This window comes from Equus asinus, chromosome 7 (genome assembly GCF_041296235.1).
Source record: "Equus asinus isolate D_3611 breed Donkey chromosome 7, EquAss-T2T_v2, whole genome shotgun sequence".
NCBI classification, from domain to species: domain Eukaryota; kingdom Metazoa; phylum Chordata; class Mammalia; order Perissodactyla; family Equidae; genus Equus; species Equus asinus.
In genome coordinates, this window is record NC_091796.1 from 71,956,207 (window position 1) to 71,977,288 (window position 21,082).

The 21,082-nt window shown below is 41.8% G+C and overlaps 1 protein-coding gene across 5 annotated transcripts in view; it reads left to right on the forward strand.

Moving 5' to 3' along the window:
* The window catches only part of SYT16 (synaptotagmin 16), a 260,034-nt gene that overhangs the window by 93,354 nt on the left and 145,598 nt on the right, over positions 1–21,082 (forward strand). The gene's annotated exons all lie outside the window — the stretch shown is intronic.

A 21,082-nucleotide genomic window follows, 5' to 3' on the forward strand; every position in this document is an offset into this window, starting at 1 on the left:
GAAGGCCAGTTCTTTCACTGCACTGAGACTTTGCTGTGATGACCCTACAGCGTGTGACACAGCGTAGTGGACAGACTGGCCTGGTCTGCCACCAGCCAGCTTGTAGGACCTGCACAAGTCCTGTGCCTCCTTAACTGTGAAGTGATAGAATTGTTCCGGTTGACCTCTGAGCTTCCTTTCAGATCGAAAATTCAGTGGTTTGAAGCTGACTCTGGTCCATTTAATTCACTTGTAATAACCTGTGGAGAAAGCAGCATGGGCTTTTAGCATACCTCCCAGCGTTTAAAACCTTGCGGCCTGGGCAAATTGCTGCAATTTTATTATAATGAACCCAGTACTGTTTAGTGAAAGAGTATGTTTGCTTGCCCACTGCCCATTCCTTCTTTCCTCCTAATTTTGCTGGGGGGTGTGTGTGTGTGTGTGTGTGTGTGTGTGTGTGTGTGTGGTGGTGGTGGAGGGGGCAGCATTCCCTACTGCAGGCCTTCTGGGTGGTGCTGTCAATCAAGGGGCTCTGCTCCTCCAGCCTGGAGGTCTGCATGTCCCTTCAGCAGAGACTCAGGGCCTGCAGTAATCAAAGCTGGTTCATGCTGGTAGTGGATTCCATTCATTCTTCCCATCTAGATGCCCAAACTGCCCTCATTGTGGCTGTTTTTAGGTCTTGTTCTCTTTTCCTTCTAATCTGTGGACTTTGCATATCTTTGCATACTGGGGTTTCACTTTTTCCCCAGAGTCAGATTGCATCATCTGCCTCAGAAACCCCCCAGCCCTTCATTGCTGATGCTGGCCTGGTCCTGGTTCTCCTGCTGATCAGGGCTTTGTGACCAACAGGCAGGTCCCTCCATCCCTCTAAGCCTTTGTCTGGGTCCTGATCTGTATCAGGCAGGGTAATAAAACCAATTTAGTAAGGTTGTGGGGGGGATGGAACTGACCACAGGACACTGTAAGCACAGGGTTGGTGCACGGTAAGAGCGTGATGAACGCTAGTTTCTCTTCAACATGGAGTTGCACTGGGAGAGTGCTTGCACTGGGCCCTGTGAATTTAGCACCTTCATCTGAATGCATTGCACAAGGATCCTAAATCAACAGACTTAGAAGAGTGTTTCTGATAACAATTGTGCTTAATTTGTTCTTGAGCTTTCTTTGCATTGTGGTAGGCACATAGTAGGTGCTTTCCAAATACAAATTCTTTTGAATGATTTTTCAAGACCATTGAACAAAGGCATAGGAAAAAAATTGTTATATAAGTACTTACTTAGTATTACACTTGATAATCATCAGTATGTTAATCAACTGCGCAAAGGGCACAAGTATTCTGGCCCTTTGGCCACGGCTTGGAAATATTTTAGCTGAGAGCCTTTATTTAACTGTATCGCTTTCATGGAATTTCAGTTGTACAGGAATGTTTTAATTATCGGAATCTTCTTTAGAAAAAGCCTCTGAGATTTGAGATAGGTTTACGTATTATTATGTGAGCCACAATTTGCTTTAAGAGCTTATCTAAATCCCATCTGTTTGATTGGAAAAGGGAACTCGGAATGAATCCATCTCATTTTCAGTTTTCTTCCTTGGAGAGAATCGTGATTGAAAGTCAGAGTGAGGTTATGTGCTGCCTTTTTTGATGGTTTCTAGAGGAAGTTTTAGGGTTTCCATAGTAATGCATGAGGAGTCATCATTTTCTGCCATGATTTCCCAGCAAAGAGAAAAACGTTGGTAACCATGGTTTAGTATAAATGGAAAAATTGAGAGTAGATCGTTCTAAATATGTTCTGGCTGTTGGGGGATGGGTGGGGCAGAGCATTGTACTATCAACTGAAGGTGATGGACTCCAGCTCCACAAGGTGGATAGGACAGTCTGTTTACTGATCGTCTAGTGGCAATGTCAGAGAAATACTGGGCATTTTGACCAGGCATGAGACAGCTGGAGGTCCTGCCACATTGCCCCTGAGAGTGACTGGAGAGTTTGCGTTTGAGAAAATACTGACGTTGCTGCATCTCCTCCATCTTCTCCCTTTCCCTTTTCTTCCTCCCTCTCACATTTTCTCTTCTTTTTTCAAATTTTTCCCTTGGCCTTTCCCTCTGCCCCCTGCCGCACCCTTTCCCCTTCTCTGCTCTGTGTCTGCTCTTACAGCTGTGGTCCCTGACATTCAGCAGGCAGAGGAGAGTGGCACAGGATGCTGGTGGGGCCCCACAGAGAGTGGGGTCACGTTCCTGGGCACTGTCCCTGGCATCCTTTCGTCACCTTCAGGCTGCCGGGCCCAGCATGTTCTTTTCCTTGTAACAGTTAAGCCTGTTTACAGGTTTTCTAAAAATAGCAGTGTTTTACCTCATGTCACAAGGTGTACCTGCACATCCTTGCTTTGTTAAATCTGAACAAATTGTTCTCATTGGTGGATTTAGAGGCAGTAAACAGGCCTCCTCAGCAGCTGTCCAGCGTAAGTGTGGACCTGTCTTACAGACAACACAGCCAGCAGAAAGGATGGGGCCAGTAACAGTGTTCTCACCCACGTTGGTGATGGTCGGGTGGGGACTTCCCAGTGGGCAGTGATGTCTCTGCGACTCCATTTACAAGAGCTTCAAAGTTTGCATTTGCTTTAAACTGATTTTACGTTGAAGTAGTATTCCGTTATGGTTTTTAAAGTTGGTTATTATTCATAATCGCTGGAGCAAGCACAGTGTTAACAGCAACTATACCCAGCAGTTTACAATTTTCTTCTCTGCTTATTTAACAAAGAATTAAGTGATTTAGTAAGTCCGAGAGAAGTCAAAGTGATCCTTTGCCTCAGGAGAAGACTAACTTCCTTACCTCGCCAGTTGTGAAGGAAGGTCCCTTGAAAGTAAGAGACGTAAGAACTGTAAGACTGACTTAGCTTTTAGGTTTTATTTAACAGTTTTCAGCTCCTACCTACGCTCCACTTCTTTTGGTTAAAGTCACCAAAGCACTTGCTGACAAAGTCTCTGACGGCCTTGGCACCAGTCAAGGTAATTGTCTTGGCACACTGCTACTTTAGATGGGAGGAAGCCCACCCTCTCCTTTCCATGCAGACCAGGGGAGGACTGGGGACAGTTTCCAATCAGAGAAAATTGTTGTTATTGCAGTTTCAATGGCGGAAATGGAAGTTGGTATTAGGTACCGGACTTTCCAGGTGTGATGTGGCTTTTGTGTTTGTTGGGTCAGAGAACTGGAGGAAAGAGGAAGAATGGGACCTTCTCCTTGCTGTGACATGTCCCTAGAAAGACACATGTTTTTGGTCAGCCTTGGAATCCATCCATTCATCCATGAATCCATCCATGTATTGAAGGAATCACTTGCACAGGTAGTAGGGGGTAAGCATGACACGAGCGTCCTGCTTTCAAGGAGCTGTGGTCCAGTGAGGAGTGCCCACTCTAACTTTCATCTGATGGCACTTCTGCACCCCTTCCCAAAACATATACAGTGTTTCAGGAAGGAAACTTGAGGGGAAGAGACCACACACATCTAGATAGTAAGTTTAATATAAATTCTCAGTTAATTATCTAAGGATAAAGAAACTTGTAAGATTTGAGCTGCTTAAACAGGGCAGAGATGGCTATGAGCTCTCTCTTCACACCTTTTCCTCCTCACCTCTTCCCTGGTGTTTAGTGAATGATACTGTACTTAAGCCATGAGAAACACTGTATGAGACTGAGGATGGGGAGAGGTACAAGGAATATTAGATATTTACTTTCAAGGTCTTCATAGTGCAGAAAAATTAGCCATGAAAAGCTGCCCAGCTTGCCAGGTATTAAATGTTTGCCAGGTAAGTGGTATGCAAACCTTCGGAGTTGGCTGGTGAGGAGTCATGTAAGAGGGGGCCTGCAGCAGCACTGGACTGGGGAGGAGTCACGTAAGAGGGGGCCTGGAGCAGCATTGGACTGGGGAGGTGTTCTTGGGGAGGGGGTTGGATTACAGGACCAGAGGCTTAGAAATGGACAAGTACCACTCTGTCCAAGAAAATGAGTTAAAGGTGCTAATTTTGTTGAACTAGAAGCTTCCCTTAGGGACACGGTGGGATAATCTTGGGGAGGTTGCTTGGGGTTGGACCCCATACAGCCTTAAGAGATAAGCAAAGTACTCTGGGCTTTATCTTGTAGCTAATGAGAAACCACGAGCACCTGCTGAGTGAGAGTGACGTGGTTAAAACAGTACTTGCTGAAGATGAATTAGGTGCAGTGCTAAGAATGGTGATTCAGGGGCCTGGCAGAGCATGGACACAGGGAATCTGAAGGGACTTGGGGTAGTTCATAGGGTAACACCAAGGACATGAACCAAGGGGTCATGGTGCTTGGAAACTGGGCAGCAGAAGCCTGCAGGGACTTGAGTCATTTTCTCCTCTGACCTCACTGGTTGCGTGATGCCCTCTCAGCGCTGATCGTCAGTCTGTTTTAGGTCGGGAAAGTTACATGTCTACACAGTGAGACAGCTAATAAATCTCTCTTGTGCACTTTTAGTCCAAGGGAAGGCACCTGTATTAGTCTGCTGGGGCTGCCGTAACTATACCGCAGACTGGGGGCTTAAACGACTGAAGTGTATCTTCTCACAGTTCTGGAGGCTGGAAACCCGGAGCAGGGTGTCAGCAGGTTGATTTCATTCTGAGGCCTCTCTCCTCGGCTTCCAGATGGCTGTATTCCCCCTTTGACTTCACAACGTCTTTCCTCTGTGCACACACACCCTGTGTCCGAATTTCCTCCTCTCATTAGGACATTAGTCACAGAGGGCTAGAGCCCACCCAAAAGACATCATTATAACTTAGTTACCTCTTTAAAGCCCCTATCCCAAATAGGGTCACACGCCCAGGTACTGGGGGTTAGGCCTTCAATGTTGAATTTGGGGGCGGGGATGACACAATTCAATCTGTAACTGCACCCAAGGAGGAAGAAGATGAGGAGCAGCAGGAGGACAAGGCCAGCCATCTCCTCTGACTCCTCCTCCTGGCCCTTGCTCTGTGTCTCTTGTGGTAAAATGGCCAACCCCGAATAGAAAGTCCCCAGAACCAGCTTTCTGTCACGCTTTTCCAGAAGAATTTAGGCTGATGTCATCTGGGGGCTTTTCAACTCCCAATTTTAGGATTAGCAGTCTTTCTCCTTTTTTTCCTTTTCAGTTCTCTGGCAATGCTAGTTTCTTGCCATATTTATTGCAGTCATCTGTTTATGTGCATGATAATTTTTATAACGATGGGAGGGAGTCTCTGCAGATGAACAGGATATAGGGAATAAACAGATGCATTAAGTTACAGCTACATAATTTTCATTTTTGTCCTCCTTCCAGGGTTAGCATTTATTTTTGACATCTTTCACCTCAACCTCTGAGATGCCATCCTCTTTATTTCTAGTGTTTTCTATTTCTACCGGTTGGCTCAGGCTGAGGCCTCATGTCCTCACTTCTAAATTCTTGTTCCACTCTGGACTTCAGGCTAAAACTGCTCTCCTCACAGTCCCCTGAAGCCCTGCTGATAGTGGCCATTGCCTTCCAGCCTCAAAACACCCGTGATGTGGCAGGATAGCAGAGCAATTAAAAAGAGGGACACGAGCCAGACTGCCTGGGTCAAATGCTGGCTCTGCCGCTTGCTACTCTGCTCCTTTGGATAAGTTACTCTCCAAACCTCAGTTTTCTCTCATCTGTTAGGTGAAAGTAATAATAGTTCCAACCTCAGAGGACTGTTGTGAGATTTAAACGAGTGGAAATTGCCCGGCACATAGTAAATGCTGTGTAAGTGTAAAATATAGTAATTATTATGCTTGCCTTGTTCTGAGTGGCTTCCCTGGAGATTCAGATCGTGCTTGGCTCGCTCTCCATTTCTCTCCTACCGGGTTTCCCTTTTGTAACCTGTGAGGGGTGAGCAGGCTTCCCTGGTATCCTCCTTAGACCAGCTGCCTATCTATCAGTTGTGCTGGCCTTGGGGTAGTCCTGCTGGAACAGTCACAGACAGGTGCTGCTTGAGCCTTTGCTTCCCCTCAGGCTAGTGTCTGGAGAACAGTTCCCTACCCAGCCGCCATGGGCCCTTGCAGGCTCCCTGGAAAGGAGGGGCTGCCCAGGCCTCGACAGAGACAGTTGCCCCTTTGCCTTATAGAAGTACGGCCTTTTTTCGAGCCAGGAGCCTTCTATGATCAAGGGAAAGTTTGGAATGGCCTGTCACAGTGGGGAGGGGTAGTGGTCCTCTTCTTGTTGTCTTGGTTGGGATCTCCAGGAAAAGCATGTCACATGGTGTGGAAGGTAAGGTTCTCTGCTTCTCTGAGGTCAGACAGGCTTCTGCATGATCCTGGTCACGTGGCACAAACACCGGCTCTTCTCCTTGTGCCCGTGGCCTGCCTCGGGCTGGCCACGGCTGGGGACCTTGTGAGTCACTAACTGGCCCCTAGCGATCCCTAGTGTGACACTGCATCATCACAGGGCACCCAAGAGCTCTGAGATTCACGGCTCCACCATCAAGCCACCATCAACTCATATATAAATCAGTGGTTATTCAGGACTATGCCAGTGTCCTCACTCTTCAGGTTAGTCTTTGCCTTAGGGAGGGGGTGACAGTTTGGGTTTTTTTTTAATCTTTGAAATCTGCATTCTTAACCCTCCAGTTCTTCCCTGCAATCCGAGGTTCTTCTGCAGTTGTTAGTGACTTTGTGAGAAGTTCTTGATCCTTCTCCCGTTCTCCAGCATCTTCCTGTCCTCCAGGAGACACAGCCTCCTGCTGGCACCTCTCTCTGTATCCTTTCCGGCTCCAGCACGGCTTCCCCCTTCCCCAAACAGACTCTCCCATTTTTCTTCTTAGCTCTGTGGCTCACTTCGGCATCCCCTCCCCAGTCTTCATCCCTCCCTAGATGGACGGACCCCATGGCCAAGGCTGTCCACGTGCCTCTTTCCCCACAGTGAGTGCTGATTCTTCTGCCTCCAGGAAGTAGGGCAGGCCCTTACTTTCTAGTGTGTGGACAATTGAAATGATTTATCTTAAGGACAGTATCTAAAGACGGGTCACCAAGCATTTCAGAAAATACCTGGAGCCAGATGAAATTCATGCAAGGGCAGAAGAGATTCTTTGCCTTTGTCAGGCAAAGCTTCTTTGGCCATATATGCAAAAACATTGCTCATCAATCAAAACTGATTTGTTTACCAACGTTAAAGATGTTCAAAGAGTTGGCAGAGCGTGCTACCTTTCTGCAGTTTGACTAGGTGTATTATATAAATTACAAGTTTCAGATATTGGTCTTATTTTTATTTGAGAGATATTAATAAGATAAGGCATTGCTTCCAGATGCAGATAACAGGATGTTTTTAAATCAAGTTGTTGGAGTGTTTCTTGCTAAGTCACTCAATCTGCTTTAAAGAATTTCTGTTTCGCAACAATTGATCATTATATCCCCTTCTTCAAGTCTTGTTTTGTGTGGAATAAATTTTCCACGTATGAAGACTTCCTTGAAAATCTTTATTGTACTTCTTGAAGTTAGGAATCAGGTCCAGTCATGAGTGCATGTTCAGTAAACAGTTGAATTATGGAAGGAATAATCTCGGGTTGGTTCCCCATGTGGGAGAACAGGCTGTCTTCAATCTTTACTCTCTTCAGTGGAGCTATCAGTGGTGTTATCAAAATGGGACTCCATGAGGTTTAAGTAATGAAACTTGAGCTGGAAGAGATGTTAGATAAGCTGAGAGAGAAATTTCTTCTTCTGTTTTTCTACTCACAGTGGGATTCTGAAACAAAGTCTCTGCAGGAGTATAGATGGTAGGGTCTTATGAAAGATATGTGCTGAATATTTTTGGTTTTGAATTGATGTTTTAGTGAGTGCTTTCCTAGACTTGGGATGGGGGTTGAAAGGAGAGAAATAGGAGGAGAGAATGTCTTGAAATTTTAATTCTTTTAAATTCATCTGAAAAGTTTTGTTTTGATTTGCTTATGTTCTAGGATATTGTGGCCTTAAAGATTTTTTTCCTTAGGTATTTGCATAACGCTTGTAGTTTCTACTCAGGTCTCAACTAAATATAAATTGGCTTGAAAACAGAACATTCTCAGGTTAGGTTTCTGTTGATGGGTCCTGCATATTACTGTTCAGACATCCTATGGAGCTGATCAAAATGGCAATTTTACTTTAAAAAATTAGAGAAATTGGCACTGAAGGACCTTTTCTCTAAGGCTTTATTTCTGTTCTTTTGTCAAAGCCAAAACTGTTTAGGGCCAGGTCATATTTTGTGAGGCCGAAGAGGGCAACGAGTAAAATTGGGGTGTTTCAGCCATACGGTTTGAGGAATGCTTGAAGAAACTACAGTCCTTTAGGTTAGAGAAAAAGTGTGGGAGGCATAAGTACTATCTTCAGCTATTGGCAGGGTTAACACTGGCTTTCTCTGTGAAGAATGATGTCTAACCAGAAAATATGGACAAAAAAGGAATGGGTTGCTTGTCAGAGTAATGGGTTTCCCAGCCACCAGGAGCATTCGAGTAGATGCTGGTGGCTGTCAGGATGTGTGTATTCTGGATTCCTTCATTTAGTGAGGTGTTGGAGGTTCTTGGTGGGAAGAAGGGCACTACTGCAAAGACTATGATTCTGTGTGAGAGGGTTTCGGGGAGAAGCAGCAGAGTGTGGGGAAATAAACACTGTCAGAATGCATGGGGAAACCTGGGCTCTGGTCTCAGCTCTGCCGCCATATTGTTGGCTATTTTGGGCAAATCTCTTGGCTTTCAGTCTTTATTTTTGTAAAATGAAGGATTGAATCAATGTCATCCAGGGTTCCTTCTAAATCAACAATTTTTAGATAATAGTTTTCCCAGCCTGCACTTTTGATAGTTGACTGCAGACCCCGAATCCTTGATGGACCTAAACTGTAAGGAAAGAGCAGCAGAACCATATGCTTGTTGAAGCCAATAAGGACACACCTACATGGGATTTGCTTTTGTAAGGAATCCTCCGGATACTTATCTCATTCCATACTCTAGTTCGGTGATAGTTTACCGATGGTTACTGCATGTAAACTAATTTAAAATAAAACATGATCCCAGAGATTATAGTTTGTTTTTTTTTTTGAGGAAGATTAACCCTGAGCTAACATCCGTGCCCATCTTCCTCTACTTTATATGTGGGACGCCTACCACAGCATGGCTTGCCAAGTGGTGCCATGTCCGCACACAGGGTCAGAACCAGCAAACCCTGGGCCACAGAAGCGGAATGTGCGCACTTGACCCCTGTGCCACCAGGCCGGCCCGAGGTTATGATTTTTAATGTGATTAAACTAGCATACATTATGGATCTATTATAGCAATATAAAGATGTATCTGGTTTCAGTAAATTATAGTCTAGTGGGGATCACAGCTGGATTAAACTGAAATGATGCAATGTCATGAACTTAGTGCACAGACACAAGTACTGTGTAAAGGGCGCAGTCATGTATGCTGCCTGGTGGGGCAGGGATAGGCTTTGTGGAGGAGTGGGCTTTGCATCTTCCAGGATGAGCAGGACCTTGCCTGTTGGAAAAGGTCATTCCAGGGAGAAGGTTTACTATGAGGAAATATACAGAGGTTTGCAAGTACATGGCATGTTTAGAGAACAGTAAGTAGCTGATAAAGCTAAGCACAGAGTACCTGGGAGGTGTGCTTGGACTGGAAAGGTGGTTTGAGGCTGGTTTGGACAGAATCTCAAATGCTATAGTAATAATCTGAGCTTTAACCTTTAGGCAGTGGCGAAGGAAGAATCTTTCGTGCATGACTGTGGGTCTGGGGTTTATATGGCCAGCTCTGTTAGGGGGAGTAGAACGGATGGAGCTGTGGGGGAGCTGGCAGTATCCAGCATAAGTATGTGCGGGGAATAGTCAGTGTTCAACCATGTTCATGCAATGATCTCTATCTGAACCTCAATCTCCTATAAGTTTATTGAAGTAGCTCAGTCCAGCTAAATCCTCTCCACCAGAGACCCAAATTATAATTTTAGGAAATCAAACAACGGAAAACTTGAATTAGGCTTTAAAAAAAATCTGAAAAAAAAAAGTAAGTAAAAGGGAAAGGAGGTGGAAGACAGCATCAGTTTGGGGGCTTCTGTAGCAGTCCAGCCTGGGAAGGGTCCGACGAAGGCACTGCACTAAGGATGGAATGGTGGAGGTTTGGGAGGTTTTGGAGGACTGTTGAAGAGGATAATGAGTTAAGTGTGAGGCTTGATAATTTTTAGAATGCCTGTAGGACATCCTGGTGGAGATCTATGTGTCAGATTAGAGTTTCAGCTTGTAGACACGTACTTGGTGGCCCTCAGTGATGGCGGAAGCCACGAGAATACATAAAATATCTAAAGGAGTGCTTGTTAAAGTGGGCATAGGGTCCAAACACAGAATCTTAAAAAATATAAAAACTCTGAGAGGTTAGCAGAGAAATGGAACTTTGAGCGAGTGGTCGAAGTGACAGGAAGAGAACCCCAAATCAGGAGATTCTGGTGATGACTTAGGCCTGCAGAAAGAAAAGTTGAAGAATAAGGATGTGTGATGTGGGTTCTAGCTCTGTCCAGAGGTTTGGGTGTTCTGATTTTAAATGGCCATTCTGGGATCTGAGCCCGAGAGTCTTTGGGAGAAGATCGCTGGGTCCTCTACCCCGTAGATGGGGGGAAATAGGCCTCAAGAAGATCCAACTTTCTTGCTCTTATTCACTGCTCACCAGGCAACCCTTTGACCTGTAATTTCATCTGAAGGGGAGCCACTCCCAGATACAAGGTTGACTGCAGTTCTATAGGTGAAGATTGGTATTAGCTCTTGGGCCAGGAATAGCCATTATAATATAAAAGTTGATGTCCTAATTTATCACATGTATTATTGCTGGAAAAGCACACAGATATCATGCCATCAAGACACAGCCCTACCCTGTGTTTCTCACCCTGGATTGTAGAGTCAAGGAGTGCATTGTTGGACCCGACTTCCTAACTGAGGGCCAAATGCTCGTTTTGTACCTACTCTACCTCTCTGCCTTTCAGCTTCTGGTTGGTTTAATTGGAGGAAACTAGTCCTTAAGAGTCTGAGGAACTCTGGGTAAACTTTAAATATCATAAAGCCCTGGAATAGTATTTGGACTGTGGCGCCTCACCAAGATGCACCAATAAGTGAGGCTCAGCTTGAAGCCGGCATCTCACCTCTTTTGTGTTTTACAGCATTAGAATGATCCTGGTTGACCCCTGAAAGAAATTTTTCTCCCTGTGACTGATCTGGTGAGGGCAGCTCTGTACCCTGAGAGGATGTGCCCGGAGGAGGCACATGTGTCTTAAGAGGCACAATTTTCTGGTAAAAGTGATCAGCACATAGCATGCTATGAAGCTAGAGCTTTGTTCCACAACACTTTGCAACATGGTTCCTGCAAAGCACGGGGATAAAAGCACCACCTTCTGTGCCTCAAAGTCCTACTTTTATAGTCCTTGTTTGCTTTGCTAATTAAGAGACTTTCACAACTCCCTCTTGACCTAAATGTGTAAAATGTTGCATGTTGTTTTGGCTCCTCTAATAGCTTTTGTTTGGCACATTCTGAATTTATAAGGTCAAATGTAATTAGCCCCGGATATCCAAGTCTCTGCTGGGAATGATTTCAAGGAGCAGTACATCTCCAAATCTGCTTAAAAGTCTCCAACCTCTTTGCATCTTTCAAAAAATGTTTAAATCTCTAAATTGGCCTTGATTCTGAAAGGGTAAATGGGGAGAAGTTTGAGGGAGTAATTGGGCTGAGTCGGGTACTTGTGCTCAAGGTTGGGAAGAAAGGAACTATTTTCAATGGCTCTGCCATCCTTGTGTTTTAAGATCAATACTCATGCCTGCCATATGGAGACAGACCTCTGGCTTTCAGGCTGCAACAGTTTGGCCCCATGGAATCTTCCCTTGATGGGCGATGCTAATTGCCAAGGGGCAGGTCTAGTGCGATGGGTTCCCATGCTTCAGTGCACAGCCCCTCTGGGTAGGGATGCTGTGCAGCAGAGTGATGTGGGCACGTAAGTGGGTGGAAATTTTCTAATGTGTCACAATAATAACAATGCAGAATCCTATTGCTGTTCAGCTTCCCCTAGAACTTCAGCCCACGCAGCAGCCTACTTGGTTCACAGTCCTGTGTGAATGCTAGACAATTAGCAGCTGATAATGAAGAATGCCATGGGAACCAGTGGGAAAATAATAGCTTGCTCCAAGGATATAATGAAATGAAATTAGCACAGACAGTAAAACAGACAATTTATGTTGTTGGTTTTTTTTGTAATTAAAAAGAACCAGTAAATATTTCTAGTAGAAAAATCTCGGAATCTATTAGGCTCTCATCTGTTTTGGAAGGGGGTTTTATTCAGAAATTAACTCCAGAGAAGTTTCTTAGCTTCTACTGAGGAACTAGAGTAGTTGGAAAGTGGCTATTTTATTTGAATACACTGATAATTTTGTTTAATTGTTGTTACTAAATCGTTGTCATGTGATCTGAAATTTAGGGAGGCTAATACTGAATGATCCCATTTACTGTTAGGGCTATACAGTATACTCTTAGCTGAAATGTAAGTGAATTTTGACTGTTCCCAACAAATTCTTAATAACAGAGTGACCTTGTATCTCTGTGGGTGAAGAACTGTCTGAACACAAGAAAATATTCATATTGTCTAAGAAATTGGGGTTTTATTTAAAGGGCCCTCAAATCTTCCTATTTCTAGATGTGCCATACACTGCTTAGTCTTTGAGCACAAAGCTGTACATACTACTTTTTGGGGTCAAAAGTTAAAATTTGAAGAGTCTTTATAATAATTATTTTAAAATATTTAATTGTTTTAGACTGCAAGAAAATGGTTTTTTTTTTATGGTATTGAATTGGTGAAAAACAATTCTGTTAAAAGTTCGGTCTCACTGTGTGGGCAGTCTTCTGTGAGCTGAAAAATAAAAAAGTTATAAACAAATCAGAATTATGTTTCACTCCAAATACTGTCCAAATGCATTTGTTTTGGAGAGTTGAAGAAAGCTGGATATCTTTCTTCTAAGATGTTTGTCTGAAGTAGACTTGTCTCTCAATTTCTCTCATTTATAAAAATATTCATTTGTTGCTTGAAAGCTAAATTGCCACATTGATTCAACAACCATTCCACTAAAATCTTATAAGTGTATATTCTCTGATGTTTCAACATGACGTGCTTTTATTGGGCATATGTTTCTAATTTTATGTAATTATAGTAAATTCAGTAATGTTCAAGTTGTAATGAATGATATGCATGCTAACTCATTAATTTTATTTGGCAAATGACATATAAATTGTACAAGGCCCATACATTGTTCAATTAAATTCAGCAAAGTAAGTGTGCCATTAAAAATCCAACAATCCAGAAATGTTGACTGTAGCCCTATAAACCATCAACATCACCTAACTCCTTTTGCTTCTTTTCTCTCCTCTTCCCCATTTGGGCAGATGTAGGAAAAAGTAGAAGTTGGGGACAGTGGAGAGTAGCTGAAATGTTGATGGAAACTCAGACAAGTGAAGAAAATCTCAAAGCTTCCCTCTGTGGATCTACTGGTGCATTTCAGCCATTCTCATCATTAAATGCTGCATCTGAGCTAACCATCTGAGTATTAAGGGAAACGAGAGCAAGCTTGCTGATAATTCTGGGCCTCTAGAAGTGTGTGTGTGTGTGTGTGTGTGTTGATGCTAAGGGAGAATTTGCATTTTAAGCATGTAAAGCAGACAGGTTAGGTTACTCAGAGGAAGATGGACACATTTCAACACACATATATTACCACACTAAAGATAGCACCCCGTGTATACCCCCAAATGCTGTGTTCTCAAGTGTTCTGAGAAATGATTGGTTGCTAGTGACTCCATATGTTGCTATGTTTTATTTTGGAACATGTTAAAATCTCACTTAGGTTTCATTAAGCCAATTTTTTCCTATTTTTTGAAAGGCCTATTTTTTCCATCCAAAGAATTTGTTTGACTATGTGGTTAACATATCCTTGTTAGCTATTACTAGGAAGAAAATTTAAGTGGAACTACTCATTTTCCTTACTTTAAATATATATAATTTTATATTTCGTGGTCTTAGAAATTTTTTAAGAAAATGATTAACTATCCCCGAAGATTGAGGTTGTAATGCCTAACTAACCCTAAATTTAGGACACTGGTGAAATGATATGCTGCTAGGTAGAAAGGCTTTGTTCTTTTGTTTTTTCAGTTCCAGAAACATCACTGTAAAAAAAAAAAGGAAAATTAAAGTCCTCACATTAATTTGTTCTGTACTAATTTTTTTAAGTGACATTTAAATTTGTAGTTAGTTATAAAAATACAGCTAATGGTATAAAGGACTCTAATTGTTTGTTCAGATATTTTGAATTTGTGCCTTGAAGTAGCTGTATATGGAGTTGGCACATAGGTATTCAACTCTTCGAACTTTCTCCTTTCCTACCTTCTGTTCTTTGTAGTGTTGCAAAGAAAGTGGTGAACATAAATTATAGATCAAGAGCCTCAACTCTTATTGTGCCAAAATTGCCTTTGACAATATCTCCTTGTTTTGCAAAAGCTGCTGATATCTAATGCTGTAGCTTTTATTGTCACCTCTTTGTCTGGGGACCAAAGGAGTCTGGGCTTGGGTCAACTTGAGTGATAGACACCTGTGCTGTACTCAGGTCACCTCCACTGGCCTTGTTCACTGTCCTTCCTGAGAGGCTCCTTGGGTCTTCAGGTCGATGATCCTTGGAGGAGGAGGTAGACATGCCCAGGCAATCCTTAATTCTTTTTAAATTTTATTTTTATTGAGATATAGTTGACATGTGACATTGTATAAGTGAAAGGTGTATAATGTTTTGATGTGATACGTTTATATATGACAGTGGGAGCACCATTGTATTGTTACCTAATAGATCATCACATTACATAGTTATCATTTCTTTTTTTGTGGTGGTGACAATCAAGATCTAGTCTCCTAACCGCTTTGAAGTTTAGGATACAGTACTGTTGTCTGTAATCACTACGCTGTGCATTAGATCAATCCTGGAATTCTAAGGTGAGCAAGTTTAGGCTTAAGTTAGGGACTTCTGCTGCAAGACCATGCTGGAGAACCTCGTGGAAACAGTTTCAGAGTCATGCTGCTTTTTAAAGGGATGAAAGAAATTGAAGTTATATCACTGAAAACCGGACGTACAGGTTGATGGATACTCAAAGATGGAAGAGGTTTAGAAGTGAGTAGAGTTTTAGATGTACCTCAGACTCTCATGTTTTTAATGAGGTGCCTCACATTCTCCAGAGTGGTGCCAAGAAAGCTTATTCCTGAGGAATTATAACTTTACTTGTTAATTATTTCTATTGTCATTGCTCCGTTAATTCTGATTCCCCCCCTTTATCATTTTGTTAAATAAATTTTCAGCTTCCTCTCATCCTATTTCCAGTTCTTGTGAGTCAGATGGCTGCAATTGGTTAGCCTTTTTTTTTTTTTTTACTTCTGCAACAGCCATGGAATGAAATTTACAAACATCTAGTGACTGTGTGACATGCAGAGGCTTTTCTATTTGTTTCATTGTACGTGCTGTCTTCTCCTTAAGCCATTGATGGAGAATCAACAGATGGGAGTATTCAGGGGAACGTGAGAGACGTATTTAACTTTGAGGAAGTTTTCAATATGAACTATGTGATCGAGCTTCACAGCCATCTGATTTCCAATTGAGTAATTACTGGAATAATTAGATGAGTTACTCTGCAGATGGCATTTAAGTTCTTGACATATGTGCCCTTGTCATCTATAGCAGATGATAGATGTAATGCTTGTTCTTCACGATGGCGTTTGTATACATGGGATGCAAAATGGCTTTAAGCTTCCCTGCCAAAGTCTTTAATTTTGTTTAGACTCAGATGCAGCATCAAACCCTCCTTGGCTTATACAGATAGAGCTGTTGGCTTGCTGTGCTCAGTGTTACACATCGATGGTAGAGATGTGCTGTCTACAATTCCCATGACCTATAATATTTAAACTTTATTTTTAATTGTAAGTATTGAACAATAAAATTATGGAATGTTAAAACATGAAGAAAACACTTGCAAATCAAATCTAAGAAAGCTATTATAATTTTTCCTCATATTTCCTTCCGGTCTTTATTAAAATGACATATTTGTAGTTCATACTTTTTGTGAGATAAAATTCATATTCCATAAAATTCACGCCCTCTTAAAGTGTACAATTCAGTGGTTTTTAGTATATTCACAGAGTGGCAGCACCATCATCAATATCTAATTCCAGAGTAATTTCATTACCTCAAAAAGAAAACTCACACCCACTTGCAGTCACTCCTAATTTTTCCTTCCCACCAGCTCCTGAGATGAACTAATATGCTCTCTGTCTCTGTGGATTTGCCTATTCTGGACATTTCATGTGAATGGAACTGTACAATATGTGGCCTTTTGTGTCTGACTTCTTTCAGTTAGCACAATGTTTTCAAGGTTCATCCATGTTGTAGCATGTATCAGTACTTCATTTTTTTATTCCAGAACAATAGTCTATTGTATGGATATACCACATTTTGTTTATCTATTTATCAGTTGATGAACATTTGGGCTATTTGCACTTTTTGGCTATTATGAATAATACGTTATTTTTTGTGTGAACATGTTTTTGTGTGAACATATATTTTCAGTTCTCTTGGATATATACCTAGGAGTGGAATTGCTAGGTTATGTTTGGAATTTTAAACCACTTTTAAAGGGGACAGTTTGTGTGCAACCCTGGTTATGCAATTCTTACAAGTCTAGGCTTGCTGCCAACTTCTTAGCCATTTCTACTATATTCTACTCAGGTAGAAAGTATGTAAGCTAACTTACAGTTTAACAGAGCATCTGACTAACAGCCGTCATACACCTCTTCCGACTTCCCACTAAGTATGCATAAACACGTAGAAAAAGATGAAACTGGAAGTGATAGGTTCTAGGAGGAACATGAACTCTGCTGAAATAGCCAAGCTTGCCAAACTAAGTTTTCTCTCTGCTTTAACTAGATTTGTACTTATTCTTAGCATTCTCCCCCATCCAACTTGATAGGAGGGAGAAAGACAGTATCTTCCCTCAGTGTCTGCCATTGACTCAAATACTGAGTTCACAGTAATAAGTATGGTGTAGTGGTTAAGAGCACACTTTCACCTATTTAGCTGAGTGAAAATGTGTAGGCTGTATTTAGGAAGATCTGTCAGAATGCAGAGGGGAAAACACAGAGGAAAAAAATGGAAGTTGGTAGCCGAAGAAATAGTAAGCCAGTTTAAGATAGAAACAAGGAAAACAAGAACTGTTGAAACAGAAGAAATTACAAAGATATAATTGAAGAAAACTCTCCCAAGCTGTGAAAAAGAAAAAAAGCCATGGGTATGTTGCTGAAAAGTCTGGGTTCCAGAAAAACTCAACAAAAGATACTCACAAAAAGGCACATTCTGGTAAAATTTTTGTGTTAAAAGGAAATAATTCCAGAAGCATTCAGACCAAAAAATTCTGTGGCCCACACAGTAACAAAAAGTAAGCTGCAGTGTCACACCATTTATGAAACGTTACAGATTAAAAGATAATGCACTAATGTCTACTCACTTGTAAGGAGAAAAAAATATTGGCACCTACCTAAGAATTTTATATCCATTCATAGTTAAGTCACTGCTACAGGAATTATTGCTAACAAAAGTGTCATCGTCTCCAAAAAGCAGAGTTATTTTGAACAACACCAGGCTCCCTTCCCCCATTTTTTCTTGCATCTTTGGAGATCATATTGAATAATCTCTTCATATTGTCTTCAGTCTGGAATCTGTGAATGTTTTTATATTAAATACATTATCATCAGCATATGAAATAGAATCTCAGTGATGGTAAAAATAGTTAAGAAAAAATTTGTAAGAAAAAAAGCAATGTGGGGCCGGCCCAGTGGCGCAGTGGTTAAGTTCGCATGTTTCGCTTCTTGGTGGCCCGGGGTTTGCCAGTTTGGATCCCGGGTGCGGACAAGGCACTGCTTGGCATGCCATGCTGTGGTAGGTGTCCCACATATAAAGTAGAGGAAGATGGGCACGGATGTTAGCTCAGGGCCAGGCTTCCTCAGCAAAAAGAGGAGGACTGGCAGTAGTTAGCTCAGGGCTAGGCTTCCTCAAAAAAAAAAAAAAAAGAAAAAGAAGAAAAAAACAATGTGAAATGTTAAAAATGATGGGTAGTGAGATTCAACATGATCTTTTTTGATTTTCCAGGACTTTCAAAATATTCTACTACATGTATGAATGAATTATTTTTTAATGTCTCTAAAAATACTAGAAGTTTTTAATTTAATAAAAGTACTTGATAAACCAGAAAAAGGGAAAATCAATACAGACAAGTTAGTATTTTCCCAGTAGTCGAAATGACTGGCAGGAGGTATACAAAATCTTAAGGGTTGCCTTCATCTTTTTCTGTATTTTGCAGATTTTATGTAATGAGCATCATGTTGCTTTATAATGGAAAAATATACTCTATTCAAAAATAAAAATTTAGTTTCATTAATGAATGACATTATTAGGTGCAATTGTTTCTGCTTATGAATGATCGATGACTCCTCCTTTTCCTAAGACAGGATCTGAAGCAAATCATCTCCTGTGTTGTTAGTGCTACTGACCCACTTGAGGTATATCTTTTTTTCTGGACGTTTTCATTGATAGGTACATTTATCAATGTGTTGTTACACAGAAGAGTTCCACATTTATTCAGGCATCAAATATTTATAGCATGCCTATCCTAGGCTAGCTACCGAGAGTACAATGAATAACTGAGGTAAAGTCCCTCTTCTTATGAAGTTTAAAATTTAACATTTGAAAACTGTTGAAAAAGCTGTCAAGGGCTCAGTGGGTGGGAACACACAGCAGAAGCATCCAGCCGGGTCAAGAGGAACAAGAAAGGCTTTCAGAGGAAGTACAGTCTCAGAGTCAGCCAGAAGAGAGGGGAGCGGTCGTCCCATGGAGTTGAAATAGCCTCTCCAAAGGTCTGGAGGTGAGCTATGTTTGGGGAACCAGAAATAGATGAATACACTGGCAACAAAGAGTTTGATGTTGAGGAGTGATGAGTGATAAAGCCTAGAATCAGTAGCTAGGTCATGAAAGGCCTTGGAAACCAAGTTAAGGAACGCAAATTTTATCCTATGGGTAATGGGAAGCCATTGGAGAGTGTATTTGTTTCCTAGGGTTACCATGAAAAATTACCGCAAACTTGATGGCTTAAAACAACAGAAATTTATTCTCTCACAGTTTTGGAGGCCAGAAGTCCAGAATCAAAATGGCAGCAGGGTTGGTCCCTCTGGAATATGTGAGGGAGAATCTGTTCCATGACTCTCTCCTAGCTTCCGGTGGCTGCTGGCAACCCTTGGCATTCCTCAGCTACAGGCTTCATAACTCTAGTCTTGGCCTCTGTCTTCACATGGCTTTCTTCTCTCTGTGTTTTCTCCTTTTCAGTCTTTTGTAGGGATACTTATTGAATTTAGGGCCCACCCTAATCCAGGGTGATCTCTTCTCAAGATCGTACACTAATTACACCTGCAAAGACCTTTACTTCAACTAAGGTCACATTCTGAGACTCCAGGTGGACATATCCTTTGGCGGCTACAATTCAACACACTACAGAAGGCTTTAGAGGGGCAGTTGAGCAGATCAGACTTGTATTTCAGAAAGATTGCTCTGGCTACTGTGTAGAGGAGGTAAGGCTGGGAATGTGGAGGTCAATGGGAGTCTGGGTAAAGGATGCCAATGACTTTGGAGGTAAGAAAGGGGAGATGAGTGTAGGAAGTACTCTGCAGATGGTTGGTTGCAAAGGGGAAAAGAGAGAGGGCTTTAGTTGAGGAGCACATGGAGGTTAGAGGGGGTTTTTAAAGAATGGGGGCTACTCGGTGGATTTTTAATGCAGATGAGACAGATGTTGTATCTACGAGGGGGAGTAGTAGTTGAAAATACAGAAGTGAGAGGCAAAAAGGTAGAGATAATTGTTTTGATGAAAGAGAGGAAGATGGGGTCCGGATCACAGACTACACACAAAGCAGCACCTCCATCACCTGACTGCTCCTAGATTATTTTAACAGCTCTGTAAAGATGATGATGGTGATGATGAGGAAGATGGTTATTCCTGTTTGAGAACGATGTGTGCCAGGTGCCATATTGATTATTTTCCATGTGTTACCTGATTTAATCTTTGATGTAGCTATATTTCTTATCTCCTTTTATGGTTTAGGAAACTAAAGCATAGAGAGGTTAAATAATCTGCCCCGGCCACAGAGATAATGAGTGGTAGAGTGTGATTTCCTCCCAGGCAGTGTGACTGCTGACCCTGTGCCATTAAGCACTAGTACCCGTGCTGCCTCTCACAGGAGAGGGAATGATCTATATGTGTGTAGCTTTTTTTCATGGTATATTTTGGCTTTGATAGCAGGCACTATTACGATTATGTAGACTACAAAGCTATTATCTTGCCTGCTATTTTTGTTTTGTTTGTTCTTTCATTGACTTTCCGCTAGATTGATTCAGTGAGGCAGTACCATTTATTTTCTTTATCTTTTTGTGGGGTTTGGACTGGTTTGATTCATCCTTTCTCTGTTTAGGTAGATGGTAAGGCGAGGTGAATATTATCCCTTTATATTATGCATCCACATCTTAAACCTACTCAAGGATTAGAGCTCCTCTTAGGAGATTCATTATCCTAAGCTTTCGCATAAACCCGTCTCCCTTGAATAACTTATTGACACCTGCTCTGTAATCAATTCCTTTATACAAGTTGACTTTGGATTTCTTTGCTAAATGTTGTCTTGACTCAAATGTCATTTCCTCAGAGGAGTCTTCTCTCAACCCCAAACTAAATTTGGTCTCCCTGTTGTATGCACCTCATAGCTGAACTCAATGGCTGGGACTCTTTAAAGGGTACTGGGCAGCACTTAACCAGGGTCATTTAAAGCTCAGGGTATTTTGACAAGGAAGATGGAATTTCATTTTTAAAGTTCTAAAATATTAGCAGTCAAAATATAATTCTAATTTCTTATTTAGATGGCATGGATCAGGAATTTTCTTGTCACCATTGATAATCAGCATCATACTGCATAGTTGGACTTGCAAAGATGTATCCAGAAAATGACTTTTCCTCCAATAGCTAAT